The 18,448-nt window shown below is 50.2% G+C and overlaps 1 protein-coding gene across 1 annotated transcript in view; it reads left to right on the top strand.

Annotated features, from left to right (window-relative positions):
- The first annotated feature begins 408 nt into the window (after positions 1-408).
- The window catches only part of TMEM184B (transmembrane protein 184B), a 42,748-nt gene continuing 24,708 nt past the window's right edge, over positions 409-18,448 (top strand). Inside the window, exon 1 of the mRNA XM_011354451.2 lies at positions 409-556. The gene's annotated coding sequence lies outside the window, so the exon portion shown is untranslated. The remainder of the gene's footprint in view (positions 557-18,448) is intronic.

Raw genomic sequence — 18,448 nt, 5'->3', positions numbered from 1 at the left:
ATGTGAAGGGAGGAGTTGGGGACGTCTTCTGAACCGGGCGCCTTGGGAGAGGAGGCCAAAAATTCAGGAAAGGGACAAAAATGGCCACTGGTGGCATCAGGAGAGAGGGACATAAGGAGCTAAGCAGTCTGGTGACCTAGAGAGGGGTCTAGGAGATGCAGTTCAAATCCTTGCTCTTTGATTATCCCTTGGCAGGTTGCTTACCAGGTTCTAGTTCCCATTCTTTAAAAATAGGGGGAAAACGATGCAGTTTCCTTCACCTGTAAGATGGGAGTGGTGGTAGTGTGGCTGTCATGCGGCTGTCATGCGACTGTCATGACCTGACATCTGCCTGGAGGTCCGCGCAGCACCTGGCCCATAGTACACGCTCAGTAAACACCGGCTTTTGTTATTACCTTCTGGGCCATTTACTTTATCCAAGAAAGGTGTTTACGCACCTTTGTGCCAGCCACTGTGCAGGGAGCGGCCCTCACCGAGCGGAGTCCAGCTGGGGAGAGAAACAGCAAGCATACGAGCAGTTACAGTTGCCATGGAACGTTAAGACGTTCTTACCTGGGTAAGAGCTTCTCTGAGGAGGTGACATTTAAGTGGTCACCATGAGTAAGGGCGAGGAAGTAGTTTCCAGGCAGAGGGAAGAACACGTACAAAGCAAAGGTCTAAGTTCTTATGTACAAAATTGTTTGACTCTGGGGCTCTGCACCTAGTAGGCTCTCAATACATGTTAATTGAAGTTGATCTTCTCTGCCTCAAAAAGGACAGGAAGGGGAAGAGGTAAAGTGGGAGGGGGCCGCGGAGAGAGGAATTGGGTGGTTGCCACGCTTGGGGTTTGCTCATGTACCCTCCCCATCGTCTCTTCCTCTGCTAAGTAGGATGCAGTGCAGGTCCCTTAACACAGTACAGGTGAGCTACCAGCCTCCTCCACGGGGACTGGTTCTGGGACCCTGCTTTTCCTAAGGGCTGGGGAAGGCGGGGCACAGGCGGAGCCGTGGAGATGCTGGAATTAGGCAGGCGTCACGTTCAGGCGGCATTTGTTCACATTCCTGTTGCTGTTTTAGCGCAGCTGAAACCCTAAGCTTGGGCAGAACACAGAAGGATGACGCGTAGCCTCTGGTTGGTCGTTTTTCCAATCTTAGGTTAGTGATGGCTCAGTGTCTGACATGATGCCTTGCAATGAGTAGGTGCTGAAATAGTTTTTGACTAAACAAAAGAAATAGTTGGATGGGTTAATGTCATTGCCATTCTGGGTAAAGCTGGAAGTATTCTTGAGAAGTGATGGTTATTAAGGCCGATTGGAACAGGATTGTTTATTAGAACTGAGTTTATTATCGGGGCCTACGGGGCATATTAAACAGCCTGTCTGACAGTCTGGGAGTCTCAGGCCTGGGCTGGGAGCAGGAAGCCCCGCAGTCACCCCCTTTTCCTTCTCCTCTGGGGCGGAAACCAGAGAGGGAAGATCCCACCCAGAAAACCTTTGTGCCTAATCTGCGTCACTTCCAGCTCTACCATGTTTTAAAAAGTCACACACAACTGAATGAATATTTAATGGAAAGTTTGCATCGTTGATCTCTGTGTTTCAGCCTTTAGATAACAATAGGCTTCTCTGCTTTTGAGAATAGTAATTGTTGAGTATAGTAAACTTGGAACACAGAACAGATTGGGGAGTAAGAATAAAAATCACCCCAAACTTCACAACGAAGAAATAACCACTACTGAAGCTTAGACATATTTTTTTCCCAGGCATAATCTTATGTCATCTCAAGATGACGGAGTCAGAGAACTCAGATGATGACCTTGAGCGAGTCACTTGCCCTCTAATGAGGCTACTTGTACCCTCTCTGCCCATCTCTTGGGTGCCACAAATCTCAGGCGAGGTCCCAGCTTAGAAAGCCCACCAAAGAGAGGGGCCTGGTTTAGAGAGAGCAAGTCTTCACAGGTACATGGAGATGGATGGAGAAGGTGTTTGTGTGAGTTCTTTTCCAACCTGAAATCTGGTGATCCCCCTGAAGACTCTAGTCACCTTGCTGGGGAGCCATGTCCATGGACCCTTGTACCTATGAGCCATGGGTGGTCCCACCCCAACGCAGCGGGTAGAGTGAGACCTCTGGAAGTTGTTTCATCTCCCTGAAAGGGATTTTCACATCAGAAAGCTCACTCTGGGAGACATGCATGGTTTGGTACTTATATTTTTCTCCTGCTACAATCCTGTGGACAGCCTACACTCTGGGAGGCTCTGTCCTGCTGGCAGGTGGCTAAGAACCTCCACTCTGCTGGGCCGTGCTGTACCCTCTGGGTCATCATTTACAGAAAAGCTTCAAGGGAAAGCTAACTAACTCCAAGGTTGCTGTTGTAGCTGCCGGCAGGGCCTCCTTGTCCACCTCTGGCACCCGTGTTTTTTATTGCATCTAGAATGAACAGAGAATCTGGGATTCCGTCGACAATCATTTTGGGTGCCTGCAAGGCACAATGATAGGTGTTGGTGAAGGGATGTGTGTGAGGATATTAATATTGGCATACTAATTAATAACAAATATCACTGTCCTCACTGGACCTTGTGTAGGGCTTTGCAGTTTGCAAGTTACATTTCACATATATTGTTTCATTTAATTCTCCCAGTGGCCCTGGGACTTTTGAATTATTGCACCTACTTTGTAGAGGGATAGATTGAGCCTCAGAAGAGCGAATTCGAATTTGCCCAAGATCCTGTGGAAGGAAGCGCTAGGTTTTCCGTTTGGAATCGTGTGTCCTTACTGCTCTGAGTGGCCCCCTGGCACGGCAGCGCCCTCAGAGAGCCTACAGTCCCCGCGGATGCAATCACAGCTGAGACTTGGAAAGTGTGTTACTAGAAGACCAGGTCACAGCTGTGGGGGTCCCAGGAGGCCACAGTCTGCTCTGCCTGAAGGGCCAGGGCTCCCTGAGGGAGGGGCCATGGAACTGGGGGCTCTGATGGACAGTGGATGTGGCGGATGGAGAAGAGGGTGAAGAGCTTTTCAGGTAGTGGGACCACCTGAAGCATGCACAGAGGCAGGAGACACAGGTCGGTGAGTCTAGGAGCTGAGGCCGAGTGAGCTGTCCTGGGGTGTTTGGGGTCACAGCTCACTCTAGCAAGAAGAAAGACATCCATACACAAGTGTGCCTGTGGGTTTTAAAGAAATAGGATGTGTAAAAATCTAGATTTACCAAAACAGTGCACAGGTGCTTTACAAAGAAGGGTTGATGCACAGTGCATTGGTTATACAAATTTTAATAGCAACAACCTATTGTATTGAAGCATGATTTGATTTATAGGCGTCCCTGGCCCTCTCAGTCCTTCGGAGCAGGGCGTGGGCTGGGCTTTGGGAAGGCTGGCCAGGGTTCTTCCTCTCGAATGCTGCCTTTGGTTTACCAAGCGGTGTCTCCCACTTGATTGGGGGCCAGTGAATTTCTTTCGTTCACAGTCGTCAGTATTTGGGCCCGATTTTGGGATGCGGGAAGAAGCCCTGCCCTGTTCACTGCATTTACTCAGCTATCCTTACTCACAGGGGGAACACTAGACTTGTCTCTATCCCTTGCCAGCTGTCCACTGGAAGAGCTAGATTTAGGTGGTCATTGCCGTCAGGACGCATGTTGGACATAGCAGTGAATGTCGTGGAGTGTTGAGTGTGTCTTGCATGGCAGTGGTGTCCCTGTAGCTTGTGCCAGGGAAGCAGCAAGAGGTGCTTGTCACTCATTTGAGATGGCTGGACTGGAAACACTCTCACCTCTCCCTGCTCCCCCCCCCACTCCGCCCCCCAGCCCCCCGCCAGGCCTGTCTCCATTGCACACGCAGTGGCCTGCCTACTCCTCCCCTGGGTACTGACACCTTTACCCAGGGAGACCAATTACAGCTGGGTGTTGTGGTGGTGACTCCAGTCACCATCTACCCTTCCACTTGCCCTGGGACCAGGACATCTGTTCTGGGAAGGGCTGAGGGGCTGAGCGGGTCTAGCCCTTCACTTACTGGTGAGGAAGTGCAAGTTCATGGACCAGGGCACTGGGCGAGTAGGGGCAGGTCCAGGACCAGGACCTCCTCCTAACCCGACGTTCTGTCTGTTTAAAACGGAGCTTTTCTCTGCTGCTTCTGCACCTGGGCACTCTTAAAACTACACATTGTCAGTATTTTCCCCAATAATTAGTATTTCTTGGATGAGCGATTTAAATGTATCTTGCCTCTCAAGCGACATTTTCAAAATTGCAGGTGCTTATACACTTTCACACATCTAGGAATTTATCCTACAGATGTGTTAGCCTGTGTACAAAACGACTTATTTGCAAGGTTTGTCATTACTGCCTTATTCGTGATAGGAAAAGATCGCAGGTAACCTAAGTGTCCATCAGTAGGGGCCAGGAACAAATTTTGGTCCCTCCGAACCATGGAATTCTGTGCAGCCATACAAAGTAACCCGAAGACTCCACGTCCAGACACGGGATAACCTCCAAGATGGAGTGCTGTGAGAGGTGCGGGGGCCTGGGCTGCCGCCTTCCGTGTGACAGTAAAGCGCGTTTGATCGTGTTTGTACCCAGGGCCTCTAGGGAGTCACGAGAAGTGGTTGTGTACCTCTGGGATGGGGGCTGGTGCTGAGAGACTGTTCACTAGAGACCCTTTGTACCTTTTGAGTACCGAGTCATATGAATATATTTTTAAAAAATTAATTAAACAAAGACCATAAGAAATGTATACTCACCTGTTGCCCAGTGCAGGAAGGTCAAAGTTCTGGCCTGGCCACCCCCTCAAGGCCCAGGTATCCTGACTCAGGCCCCTGACCACCATCTAATCAAAAATGTGTCCTTGGGTCTCACAAAGGGGACTGGCTATGAGGGTTTGGGCGTTTCTTGGTTAATATGACCCCAGTCCCAGCCCTGGAGAAATGGAGCCGCCCCCCTCGGCCCCTCTGAAACACTCCTGTCAACTGACTTGTCATTTTAAATCCCTGCTGACCTCTGAAACCTAGAGCTTCCCCGCTGACAGCAACATTTAAGTCAGACTCAGCCCTGGGCAGCCCAGGCCCTCTTTCCTGGACCTCTTCTTGAGCCTTGACTGGTTGCTCTTTGCTCTATGTACCTCCTTGACCCTTGACCTCCCACCTCCATGCCTTTGCTCACGTGCCCAGATCCTATCTCCTCTGTTCAAGGCCCAGCTCAGTTTCCACCTCTGCATGGCTCTGTGACCTCCCCCGCTCCTTTATCTTTTCCTCTCTGCTGACACTTAAGCTGATTTACATTGTGTCCTAGGTGTCTGATTCCCACTGGGATGTGGGCTTCTTTGGGGCTAAGTCCACGTCAGGCTCACAACTCCAGATTTGTTAGACTTTTGCCCAGTGGGTGAACGGTGGCTGCCCTCTTCCTGGTGGGATTGGAAGCTGTGGGGGGGCAGAGCCCATCTCACATTTGTGAACCCCAGTGCCTGGCACAGGGTGGGCCCAGCCTCACGGTGGGAAGAACAGTAGTCTCATGCCTGATGCCCCGTGTGCATTCTCCCATGCACCCTCGCGAGGACCCGCGAGGTCCCGCGAGGTCCCGTGGCTGCGACCCCTCTTACAGATGAAGTGGGCAAACATCTTGCCAGGTCACGCAGCAAGAAGTAGAATTTGGACACAGGTCTGGCTGCCTCCAAAGCGTCTGCATTTAATCAGTTTCTTCTACCACTTTCCCCAAGTCACAGGTAATACTGATAGCCCTGGCCCACTCATTACCTGTCCCACTGGCCACGGGCCACCCTGCATTGTTACTCACGTGTGTTTTCTTCCCCACTAGACTATAAACTCTCAGAGATTAGAGTCTTGTCTGAGGTCCCTTTGGACTTAGCACATAGAAGGTGCTCAAAGATACATATTTGTACTTTTAAACTTAACAGGGAGATTTAACTTACTACAGTAAAGGACACTAAGATATACAGTGTGATAGATATTTATGTCTCTGAATACCCTTGCAAACCTAGCAAACTGTCTAGAACATTCCCAGCAGCCCAGAAGGCTCCCTGGGCAGCCTCCTGGTCACCAGCCTTTCAGAGGTAGCCACTTCACACCTCATCACTGTTGACTGGTTGACCTTCCTATAAATGGAATCACAGAGAAAATGCTCTGGCGAGGTTCTCCAGGTCGTGCGTAGTGGTGCTCGCTCTTTCTCACCCCTGCACAGGAGTCCCCTCTTTGCGTATACCCAATATACTCACCCCTTCTCCTGCGGATGGGTTCGGGTTGTGCCCAGCCTTTTGCTGTTATAAATAGGGTTGCTGTGAAGTCTCGTTTTTGTCTGCGGGGCACATGCAGACTCGGGGTGGAAGGCCGGCTTACCCCACTCAGCACGTATCTGCGTGAATGAAATTCAGGTTGGGATTTTTTCATCGAGGCACCCAGGGCAGGAGCCGGGCTTCTTGCTGAAGGGGTCCCAGGGGTCAGGGCAGGTTCAGGGGTCTTGGCTTAAACAACCTGCTCCCACGGGGGAACAGGACTCTTGAGGTTCAGGGTCCTGCATCTGAAGGGGACCGATTTGCGCAGTGGTGGATGACTTTAGCTGGCTGGAAAGGTGGTCAGAGCCCATCTCTTCTCAGTTTGGGAGAAGAGTGAGGTGATCAGAATTTGGCCTGGTGTGTGTTAAGCAAAAGACTTAACGACAAGGCTGAATTAAGTGAGCGCTCCCTGAAGGATGTTGTCCCCTTATGTTCCTGCCCCTACTCCCCTGAGTGAGGGAATGCACGATGGGATGATTTTTCTTTCCTGGCTGACAGATTCGTGGGAACTTGGCCCCAGGAGACAGGGGAGAGAGATGTGGAGCTGCTAGAGAGGCCTGGCTGGTCTGTGTTGGTAGAAGGGGAGGGGAATTGAGCGATGGGACCCTCCCCCTCCTGAGGGCATGTGATCCTTTTTCCAAAGGCTAACCAGGCAGAACTGGCCAGCGGCTGGCAGCTCTTTCCCTCTAATCCCCTCTGGAGAGGGGCCAGGCTGCGGGTTGCTGACCTGCTCTGATGTGGGTCAGCCTCCCCCCAAAGGCAGCCACCCAGAAGTTCCCAGAGGCAGCCAGCCCCGGAGGCAGGAGGCTTGTTGTCCTTCCCAGGCGGCTGAAGAGAGAGCAGAGTGGCTGGCCAGTTCAGATTCACAGCGCCCAAGTCAAATTCTACCCAGAGCCAATATATATGGAAGTATTTCCATGTATAGTAATTAAAAGAGCACAGATCCCTCCTGGGCTGCGTTAATATTCTGGAGACGTGCGTGCGAGCGTGTTGCCAGCTTAGCCCGGCCCGCGGGGGTGTGGCGACTGCCGGAGCGAGCACAAGTCATGGCTGCAGCTCACGAGGGTTTGGATATGAAACTAATGAATGAAAATATGATCTCAGAAGGCTTAGGAAAGAGCAGACAACCAGACAGGACTGGCCTGGGTTTCAGACACTGTTGGGACTGTGTGCTCTCAGCCTGATGGGGGTGAAGTGGCTGCGAAGTAGAATAATCGTAATAGGTAACATGGTGCCAGGCCCTGTTCTCAGTGCTTTCCGATATTAACTTGTTTATTTGTCACAACTCTCAGAGGTACATGTGGCCGCATCCCCATTTTACAGCTGAGGAAGCTAAAGCAAGAAGACAGTTACGTAACTGGCCCACGGACACAAAGCTTGGAAGTGGCAGAGCTGGAAGTCAAGTCTAGGTCGTCCGACTCCAGAGGGCACGGAAATCCGTGGATTTGACGGTACAGCCCGGGCCATGTGAGCGTCTCCATTTACCAGGGAACTGTGGGCAAATGACTTTTGCCCTCCAAGCCTCTGTTTACTCACCTGTAAACCTCACCTGTAAACCGGTGTATTAGTTTCCTGCGGCTGCTGTAACAGATTGCCAGAAACTCAGTTACTTAAAATGCAAATTTATCATCTTCCAGTTTTGAGTTCAGAAGTCCAAAATGTATTTCACTGGGCAAAAATCAAGGTGTCAGCAGGGCCGTGTTCCTTCTGGAGGCTCCAGGGTGGAAACTGATGCCTTGCCTTTTCAGCTTCTAGAGGCCACTTGCATTCTTTGGCTCATGGTCTTTTCCTCCATCTTCAAAGTCAGCCGCTCAGCCTCTTCCAATCTTGTCTCTGCTTCCGTTGTCACCCTGGCTGCTTCTCACTCTCGCCCTCCTGCTTCCCTCTTATAAGGACCCTTGTGATTATATCGGGCCTACCCAGATAATACCCAAGCTAATCTCTTTATCTCTAGACCCTTAATTTAATCATACCTGCAAAGTCCCTTTTGCCATGTAAGAAAATGTCCACCGGTTTGGGGTTTAGCATGTGGACATCTTTGGAGGCCATTATTCAGCCTTTCACATAGGAAATTGGGGGATGGGGAGTGGGCAGGGGCAACAGCAAGGTGTCCCCCGAACATGAAGTGAAAATGAGAATAGCATCTGGGAGAGACAGTGAGATCATGACATACCTGAACTCCAAGGCAGATGTCCGAGTTTAGTGACTACACATAAGTTTGTAGCTTTTCTGGGAAAGGTAGGTACCTTTCGAAGGGGAGTCAGCCCGAAGACACCTTTCCTGGAGAAGGATGGGGGCAGGGTCTGTATTAGGGGAAGTGAGCAGTTGCCTCACTCTGGTCGAATTTTACTCCAGACCCCCCCACTTCCCTGTACTCCGATTCCGCGCTCTCAAGTGCCCTTCTGGTGACTGGATTGGCTCCCTGGACCCCTCCTAGGAGGCGAAGGGGACAGTCATAAAGTAGCACTCCTGCTGCTCTTGTGAGCTGGGTTTGTCCGACCCTGTTCTGACATCCCCCACCCCTTCCCAAAGCCTGGCTTTCTAGAGCACTGTCCAGCCCAGTGGCTGGGGGCCGAGCAGGGCTCTGTGTCTTGGTGTTCTCTGTGGCTCCTCCCAGGAGGGTCTGCCTGCACCCTCTTACTCGCCATAAGACCCATTTCACATCACTGTCAGCTCTAAAGGCCACAGAGGGTCCCATCAATCAGGTAGCACTACCTCCCCCGCAGGCTAGGTAACAGCTTTCTGATGCAGATACCCTGCTCTGCTCACACCCCTGCCTAAGAGTCTGGTGTCTGTCAACCTATTGTCTCCATGCTTTTGTCCTGCTGTTTCCTCTGTCCCCAGAGCAGTCATGCAGCAAAATACCTTTTGAGCCTGGCACACGGTCCCTGCCCTCATGGCGCCTGACTCACAGGATGTCAAGGCAATAAGTCTAATCACAGCTGCAGTAAATGTACAAACTGTGAGAGGTTCTAGGAGGTGATAGCTGTCAAGGCAGGTGGAATAAAGACCTGTTGAGGGAGCAGGAGAATGTGCCATTCTCTGAGGTTGGCCTGGTGGAGGGTGTCACAGAGTTTTAGAGTTGGAAGGAACTGCAACGGGCAAACATGGTCATTTGTTCCTGTACCCAGTCAAAGCTTATTGAGTATTAACTCTGTCCAGTCTCTGAGACAGGTGCTGGGGATCAGGTTACACATAAGACATGACCTCTGACCTCCAGAAGGTTGCAGGCTAGTTGGGGAGAAGACAGGTAAATCCCCCCGCAGAGGTTCCTCAATCATGTTCCTGCCCCAGGGGACTTCTAGCCCTGTTCGTTCGGGAGCTTCCTTTTAGAAGCAACCAGAAAATTGCTGGACTGTTGGTAAAAATGTCTCTGTCTTGGCAGACTCTCACCATCCTGTTGCTCCCATCAGCTGGACCGGGCGTGCCCTGATGGAGCATGTAGAACGAGTCCCTTTGCCCTCCTTGGCGTGGCCTCCAGCTTGGAAGACATGTGTGGGACAGGGTGACTCAGTCTCCATCCCTGCCCTCACCTGATCCATCTCTCCCTCCAGTCAAATGTCCAGGTCCTTCTGCTGAGCTCTGGAAAGTGTTGGTGAGCGGGGGACCAAGTGACGGAAGACCCGTGGTATGCAGCACGAGGCTTAATGCCAGGCATCCAGTCTCGCAGTCGATTGGTTGATTCTTCTCTTCCGAATTCCTACTTGTGTGCCGGGCACCGTGCTGGTCCTAGAGATAGATGATTCAGGTGCAGGGAGACAGGAACCCTGTCAGAACCGACCTTTTGGTCCTGGGAGTGAGCACAGAGCAGCTGCACGGGAGCAGGCTGGCTCGCGGGTGAGGCCGACGTTTGGATGACTCATGATGTTCAAGATGACTCGTGAGTGAAGAGTTGGCACTCTCCATGAGGACCGGGGCAGAGGGGAGGGCACGCTGGCACAGAGGCGGGCGCTATACGTGCGGCGCTCAGGGAGGAGACGGGGAGGGAGCCAGGCCCTAACTGCCAGAGGCCCTGTGCTGTGTCCTCAGGCTTTCAGGTCAGGGGGAGAGACCTGGTCACTTTTGAAAATAAGTGAGAAGCCACATTTGGTCCCTGCCTCCTTGAGCATCGCCTCCCGGCAGCTCTGAGGGGTGGTCCAGGCCCACGGCCCCTCTCCGCCTTTCTGGAATCCGGAGCACTTGAAATCCCAGAGGTTCTCCCGAAGTCTGCAGCAAACTAGTTTTGTGGCAAAAATCTGACCTGAATTGATGAGAGACTAATTATGGTCTTTAAAAATATCTCATGTTTCTCTATGGAAATACAATGTGTTTGATTTTGGGATGCTGCCCAGACCCCGCTGGGGGCATCACTGTATACAGCACTATAATCCTTCCTAAAGTGTGAAAACCTCTGAATTCCTAAACCCACTTGGCCCAAGGGCCTGACTACAGCACAGTACATCCAAGAAACAAATTCAGAGATATCCATCCTGTCACCTGCCCAGTCACAGCTAGGTGGCGGTGCCAAGATTCTGGCCCCGTGTCCCTGACTCAGAGCCTGGGACAAAGTACAGACTGTGGCCTGAACTCTTCACAGCTGGCAGGGCAGTGTACGAATGAAAACGCAGATGTGGAGTGATCCCGCTGGCAGGTGGACCACAGGGAGAGGCAGGACCAAGCCTGGACGATGCTTTACGTGTGACCTGCAGCCTGGGACAGAGAGGCAGGACCAAGCCTGGACAATGCTTTTCGTGTGACCTGCAGCCTGGGACAGAGAGGCAGAGACCTTGTGAAGGGGGGAGTGTGTCGGCCAATGGCTTTTCTCGTTGTTTACAGCTCTGCTCTTCCAACTTTCTTTGCTCTCGTGTCCCTATCAGTAAAAAAAACTTTTTGAGCACATGCCTGTGATACATAGATATTGATGTAGTTATAACTATATACATGTATCACCTTACTGTTATATTACGTACATAACAAAACCACCAGAAATAGAAATCAAAGGATGAGCTAAAGACGTAGTTTAAAATTTTTAAAGATGATTTTGTTGGTGGCACAAAAGCCTTCCGGCTTCATACGCTTGGTTATTTTGGGGGATTGTGCTTTAATGCTCTGTGACGGAGCAGTTGGAAGGTCTGGCTCCACATTCATTTGTTTTAGATGCTTTGGTTTAATGGCTGCCCTTCCTGAAAAAGATCCCTGCCTGGGACACGTAGCTGCACACAGGAAATGTATCACCGGCTTTCTTTCTAAATCGGGTTACTCATTTTTCCATCCCGTCCACTGCGTATGCAGAGGATTTGTTGAAATTTGGCTAGTACATTTCCATCCTCCCTGATGCCAGTCAGAGGTTTCTGTAAACCAAATGGAAGGTATTTCATTTTAAAGTTCTTAACACAAGTCCAAAACCCACTCAAATGCTTTAGAAATTTTTAAACAGATTAGAAAATTGCGTTACGTAGGTTTTTAGGAATTCAGATGTGAGAGTTTTTGTAAGTTACAGACTTACCCTACCACAGCAGAAACATTTCTGAATAGCCCTTATCTAGGTTTTTTCCAAAGAGCAGTTCCTTTCTCATTCATTATGAAAACATGTCTTTCCTGTGAGGGGACATATTAAACATGCTTAAAATTGTTTTGAAAACATCACCGGGAAGCACATCTCTGACAGTCAGTGGTCATAGGGGAAAAAAATAGGCAAATTTGGAACAGTTTTTTGGTAAAAGAAAGAGGTATTAGACTCAGTTGTTAGATGGGACAAGTCTTTTTGATTGCTTTTCTACAAGGTAGTAAATCTGGGATACAGATGATTTCCTGAGTTACTGCCCATCCCATTACACGTTTTATGGAAAATTCTGCTGTTCTACTGTTTCAAGCTTTTCATTATGGAAATTTTTAAATGCACGCAAGTAGAGCGATAGTATAATGAGTTTCTACCTGTCGGTCACTCTGCTTCAACAATTAGCCACATGTGGAGTCTTGTTGCATCTGTCTCCCCTTTTTTAAAGAATAAATCCCAGACATCCTCTTGTGTTTCACCCTTAAGTAGTTCAGTATGCATCTCCACTGGACAAGGGCTTTAAAACATCTTTTTTATTTTGAAATAGTTGTTGGCTCTCAGGAAATTGCAAACATAGTACATAGAATCCCACCTACCCTCCTTCCCCCAATGGTGACATCTTATAATGGCCGTAGGACAGTAACAAAACTAGAAGGCGGCCATTAGTACACTATTATTAACTAGACTACAGGTATCATGCGGTTTTCGCCGTTTTTATGTGTGTGTCGTCCTGTGCACTTTTATCACCTGGAGATGCAGGTAGGTAGCCACCACCACTGTCAGGATACAAAGTGTCTCACCACCTGGGGGGAACTCTCTGTACTACCCTCTTTGCATTTCTGCACACCTTTGCTGTCCTCTGCCAGCCACTCGTCTGTTCTCCATCTTTATAGATTTGTCATTTTGAGAATGTTATATAAATGGAATCAGATAGTATGTGACTTTTTGGGACTGGCCGTTTTCAGTAAACACAATGTTCCTGAGCTCTATCCTGATTGCTGGCTGGATCAATAGTTTGTTCCTTTTTCTTGCTGAGTAGCGTTCCATGGTCTAGATGTACCACAGTTTAACCTTTGACCTGTTGGATATTTGGATTGCTTCCAGGTTTTGGCGATTACGAATATAGCTGCTGTGGACATTCGTGTACAGGCTTTTGTGGGAACATAACTTTTCATTTCTCTAGGATAAATGTCTAAGAGTGATTACTGGGTCATATGGGTAAGTGCATGTTAGTTTTGTAAGAAACTGCTTTTTTTTTAAGAGACTATTTTTCAGAGTGGCTCTACCATTTTGCATTCCCACCAGCAGTGTATGTGAGAGCTTTTCTCTACATCCTCACCAGCATTTGGTGTTGTCATTGTTTTTTGTTTATAGTGTGTAGTGCTATCTCATTGTGGTTTTGGCTTGCACTTCCTTAATGGCTAATGATGTTGAACAGCTATTTATGTGTTTATTGGCCAAGTATCCTTCTTGAGTGAAATGTCTGTTCATGTCTTTTGCCCATCTTCTGATTTGACAGCTTGTTTTTTTTTTTAACCATTGAGCTTTGACCATTCTTGTTATATTCTAGATGTTAGTCATTTGTCAGATATGTGACTTGCAAATATTTTCCTCCACTGTCTGGCTTGTCTTTTTCAATCCCTTAACAGAGTCACAGTGCAAAAGTTTTTGTTTTTTTAGGTGAAGTTCAGTTTATCAGTTTTTCCTTTTATGGTCATACTTTTGGTGCCAAGTCTAAGAATACTTGGCCTAGTCCTAGGTTCCAGAGATTTTCTCCTATGGCTTCTATAAGGTTTGTAGTCTTCCATTTTACATTTAAATCCATGATACATTTTGAATTATTTTTTTGTACGTAATGTAAGGGTTTAGGTTAAGATTTTTTTTTTTTTACTTCTGAATGTCCCGTTGTTCCAGCACTATTTATTGAAAAAGGGTATTCTTCATCTTTTATTTTTATATACCCACCATGCCATCCATTATCACACCTGACCAAATTGACAGGACTTGTGTATGTTATTTACATTTAGGGTGTCTTTTAATCCCTGGTTTATTAGTCTCAGGACCCAGTGAGGCCCACACACTGCATTTAGTCATGTCTTTGAGTCTCTGATTCTGTGACTGCCCCTCAGCCATCTTTGTTTATGAGCCACTAGCTTGTTGCGAAAACCAGGTCATTTATCCTGGAGATGGTTCTGTGGTCTGGATTCGGCTGCTGCTTCCGTATGGCATAATTTAATCTGTTCCACTGCCCTCTGTATTTCCTGGCTGCTGGCGATTAGTTCTAGAGGCTCGTTTTGATCCCAGTTCACTTTTTGGGGAAGGGCCCTTCCTAGGTGGTGCTGTTTGCTTCCTGTGAAGCCCATCAGGAGGCTTGAAACTTCCAGTCGCTCCGTTTTAGGGATGTCTTGACTGTGGGTTCACCTGTGTGGTTCACCTGTGTTCCTTGTCAAATTCCCCATCAGCCTTTCACGTGGTCGTTTTATCATTCATTGACGATCCATACCTCCATCCATTATTTGTACTAGGAACTGTAAAATGGTCATTTTAAATTCTATTATTTTCTCTCCTTTTATTAAGGGGACTTCTGTAAAGTAGACCGACTCCCTTGTCAATTATGTAGTTACCCTGAAATATTATTGATGAGAAAACGGATCTCTGAGACATGAAGTCATTTGCCCAAGTTTGGTTATGCCACCTAAAGACGCTGCCACGTAGTCCCCGCCACTTTGAAGCCTTCCCTGACCCTCTCTTCAGCTGTGACCAAGGCAGCCGATGCTGCCTCCTGCTCTCTTCATGCTGGGCACTCACCTCTCGTGTGTGGGGTCAGGTCTCTAGGTCCCTCCTGTTGCGTGGAGCAGGGGCGTAGAGGAGCTGTGAGCGCCTCGAGGCTGAGACTGGGTCTTCCAGTGCCCAGCACAGCCTCAGGACACATGTGCTGGAAAGGCGATTCCAGCATCTCCCCTTAGGGCTCTCTGCCTTTCCCTGGCAGAAGTTTAACATTTGATCGATTAAGAAATAGGGGGACCCGCCAGAACATCTGGGGTTCTGAGCTTCACCCTGTGCATCCTTCCCCCCTCAGGGTGAACGGACTGCATTGAAAAAAGAGGGCCATGAAAGTCCTTCTCCAAACCCCTTTCCCCAGGGGAGTGAAAGAGCTGCACTAGCCAGCATCGCCCCTGCCTCCCCACCATCTGGGAGCTGTGCCAGGCCAGTGACCTGGGCAGGCAAGAGATCTTTCCCAGGTAGGTGGCTGTCTTGAATGCGAAAGGATGGGACTTACGTCCATCCCCCTGCCCCCGGCACACACACGCTGAACGGTTGGCGATTGGTAGGGCCTCGTGTTGTGTGCTGGGTCCAGGAAGCAGGGCGAGCTCTGTGCACAGCCTTCCAAGAGTCGCCATTACCTGCCTCCCTCGGGTGCCGGGGGCCACATGTCTGTGAATCAGAATGTTGCTTCAAACGCGTTGGGGGGATATTATGAAAACCCTCGAGGCACTTGGTGCTACCCCCAGAGGCCGCAAAACCAAGTTCCACATCATTTTTCTCATCTCTAAGATGGAGATAATGTTACTTACTTCAAAGCTGCTGCGAGAAGAAACTAGAGCTAACGTTTGGGAGATTGGTTTGTAAACCACAGGGTGTGGTGCAGCTATGTGGCGGGCACGGGTCAGGCCACGGAAACCTCCCAGCGACGTGGCCTCCTCTCCCCTCCCTGTGGCGGGACAGCGTGATCATGTCTGGTAGGCGGCTCTGGAGCAGAGGGCAGCTGATCCAGGCCTGGCTGGGGGACCGTGGTTACAGGACCAGGGTTTGAGCCCTGGCTCTGCTTTGGAGACAAGTTGCCCACCCTCTCTGAGTGGATTTCTTCTTGTGTCAGGTGTCACTCTGGGGTTGAGAGAGAGGCACTTGAGCGTGAGGGACAAAGCCCCAGGAAGAAGCTGGGCCTGAAGCCTGCGGCGTCACCTGTGGGCAGGGTCAGAGCTCAGCAGTTGCCCCTGGCTGGGGAGACCACTCGGGGGCCTCTCAACGGGCCTTTAGAACAGGACAGCTCGGAAGGTGAGGATTTAGGAGCCTTGTACTTCCTCCGGCCTCCCCTCTCCAGATCCCCATGTTTGTTCATTTAATTTGGGTTGATAGACAAAGATGATGATTTACAACCCAAGTCTTCTTTTTTAAGAACTGTTTCTGGCACTGGTTTTCAATTTTGCAACCATACTTACAGGAGCTATTCTTAGAGTTGTCACTGTGTCTCTTTTTCAAAGCTTGCCACCAGTCTTTATATAGACACCTCCATTTTTGAGTTTCTTTATATAGATGCCGTCTCCATTTTTGGTTTCTAATCAAGATACATCTCTTGGTCGGTATGTTAGAGATCATTTTTTTTTTTTATAGGAAAATAGAAATGTAAAGGGCTCTCCTAGGATGGAACTTAGAGCTGAGAGCAGACATGATGTAGATGGTGGCAGAGATGCTGGAGCTTCAGGAGAGGGCCAGGGCCAAGCTGGGAAGCGTGGGGAGACTGTGCGCCAAAGTCAGGCTCTGGGCCCAGGTGCACCCTGGGAAGGCCCAGGAAACCTCCCATTGACGGCAGTGTGTTCTGGCAAAGAATATCAGCTCAGACTTGGCAGGGACTGTGAGCTGCTCTTGGGGTTCAGGCTGAGCTAGTTGGGTTTTGGGGCTTGGCCCTTTTCTAGGTCAGGCAGCAGAGGCCCTCTGGGGCCAAGCGCATCTGTGTGGGGACACAGGGCCGGTTGGTGGGCGATCTGGGATTTGGGCTCTGGCCAGGTTCCTTTCCATAGTGCCCATACTCCACGCTTTGCATCTGTTCAGCGGTGGTCAGCTGTTCCTCTGGTCGCATTTCAGGTCATCCCAGAGGTTGTCATTCCAGCATGTTTAATCATTTAGTCTTCTTGGGCCTCTGCTGCAGGGAGATTCGGCGGCCCCAGGATGGCGTTGACCAACAGATGGCAGCACTGAAAGGGACACCTGTTAGGGCCTGGGGCTCGGATGTCCAGATCGCCTTGGTTACAGCTGTGTCAGGCCTTCCTGGGAGCACAGTCCAGGCCGGCTCTCTGACCGCCGTTCTAGCCTCTGGCCCCACATTGGTCCCTGTTTGTAAACTTCAGAGGAAAACTCTAATAATAGCTGTTCCTTGGGCAACATCTGGGTTACTTTTCAATGTGGAATCACTAATTCTTTAGCACAGGTACTGAAGTTGCCGTTAGGAAGGCTGGGGCTGGCATGAGAGACCGCGGGGGGCAGCAGGACAGGACCCTGGAATGCCAGCCCCTGTCCTACCCGCCCTTGTCCTTTCTTCCTCACCCAGCATCTTCACGTTAATTTCAGCTCTGTTCCTTGCTTCTCTGTGAAGCCACTCACATCACTTTGGAAATAACGAGTTAAAATCAATAGATGATAAAGTAAATCTTACAAATGGCCGCGGTGCCAGGCTTGGTGCCGGGGAGTCAAAGACAGAAGTGTGGCCTTGCCTCAAGGAGCGGGCAGTCCTAGGAGGATGAACACGTGAGCAAACGACAGAACTGCGTGTTACGTGTAACAAGAACTGTGTAAAATGGGTAGAAGTACGATTGAAGAAAGTGCGTGGGGCAGGCTTTCAGGAAGAGCGACACATGAGCCGAATTGAAAAAGATGAGCAGTTCGAAGGCACACAAAGTGGGAAAGGCCACAGCGTCTCCAACATGGTACAGCTTGATGGCGAGGAAGGGATGTCACCCACTGTGGAAATTGGGGAGAAATGGCAGAGAAAAGGCATAAGCCCTTAGAGGAGGTGACCTTGGCAATCAGATGGTCTCACTGGACTGGGAAGGCAGAGGCATGGATCTGGCAGGAATTACTGAGCACCTGCTGGGTGCCCGGTGCTGTTCTGGGTGCTGGAGGTCCAGTCGTGAGCAGAACTGAGCCCCTAGCCTAGGGGAGCTTGTGTCTGGTGGAAGGAGGCAGACAGTTAACAAATACACGAGTCAATGTCATTTTTCAGATGGAGTCAGTAGTGAGTGCTCTGGAGAGAAATAAAGCAAGGAAGGTGGCCAGGAGCGCCTGGGGCGGGCGGGGGCACGGTTGCCATGGTTTGGGAACGGTCAGGGCAGAGACCTGAAGAAGTGTGGAGCGAGCCCTGCGGCTGGGCAGAGTCACACACAGGCCAGAGGTGGGCGCAGTTCGAAGGGCGGCAGGAGGCCCCGGCGCCTGGGGCGGAGGATTAAAGTGCGCGTTGTAGGAGATGGGGTGCAGTCGGAGTGACGAGGGCCCATCACACAGCCTCGTGGGCCGTGGTAAGGACGGCAGCTCCTACTCTGAAGGAGGCGGGAGCTTTGGAGAGTTTTGAGCAAAGGAGGGGCCCAGTCTGGCCAACATCTTAGGGACTGGACAGCAAAGATGAGGACAAGCAGAGAGCCAGGTCAGGAGCCTGTTCTATTAATTCAGGGGAGACATGGTGGGGGTAGGCCAGGGTGACGGCTGGGGCCAGGGTGACGCATGGTCAGAGTCTGGTGGCGTTTTAAAGGTGGACATAGAAACCTGGAAGATGCTTTCCGACGCTGCCACTCGCCCCGGGGGGAGGCTAACACTGTGATTTCCCCTCTCCAGGCCAGCTCTCCGGTCATGCCCAGGGTTCCCCCCGGGAACTCCCTGCTGCTGGGCACCATGACGGT

The sequence above is a fragment of the Pteropus vampyrus genome, unplaced genomic scaffold (genome assembly GCF_000151845.1).
Source record: "Pteropus vampyrus isolate Shadow unplaced genomic scaffold, Pvam_2.0 Scaffold16, whole genome shotgun sequence".
In the NCBI taxonomy this organism is placed as follows: domain Eukaryota; kingdom Metazoa; phylum Chordata; class Mammalia; order Chiroptera; family Pteropodidae; genus Pteropus; species Pteropus vampyrus.
Note: the sequence above shows the minus strand (reverse complement) of the source record. Positions and strands in the feature narration are given on the sequence as shown.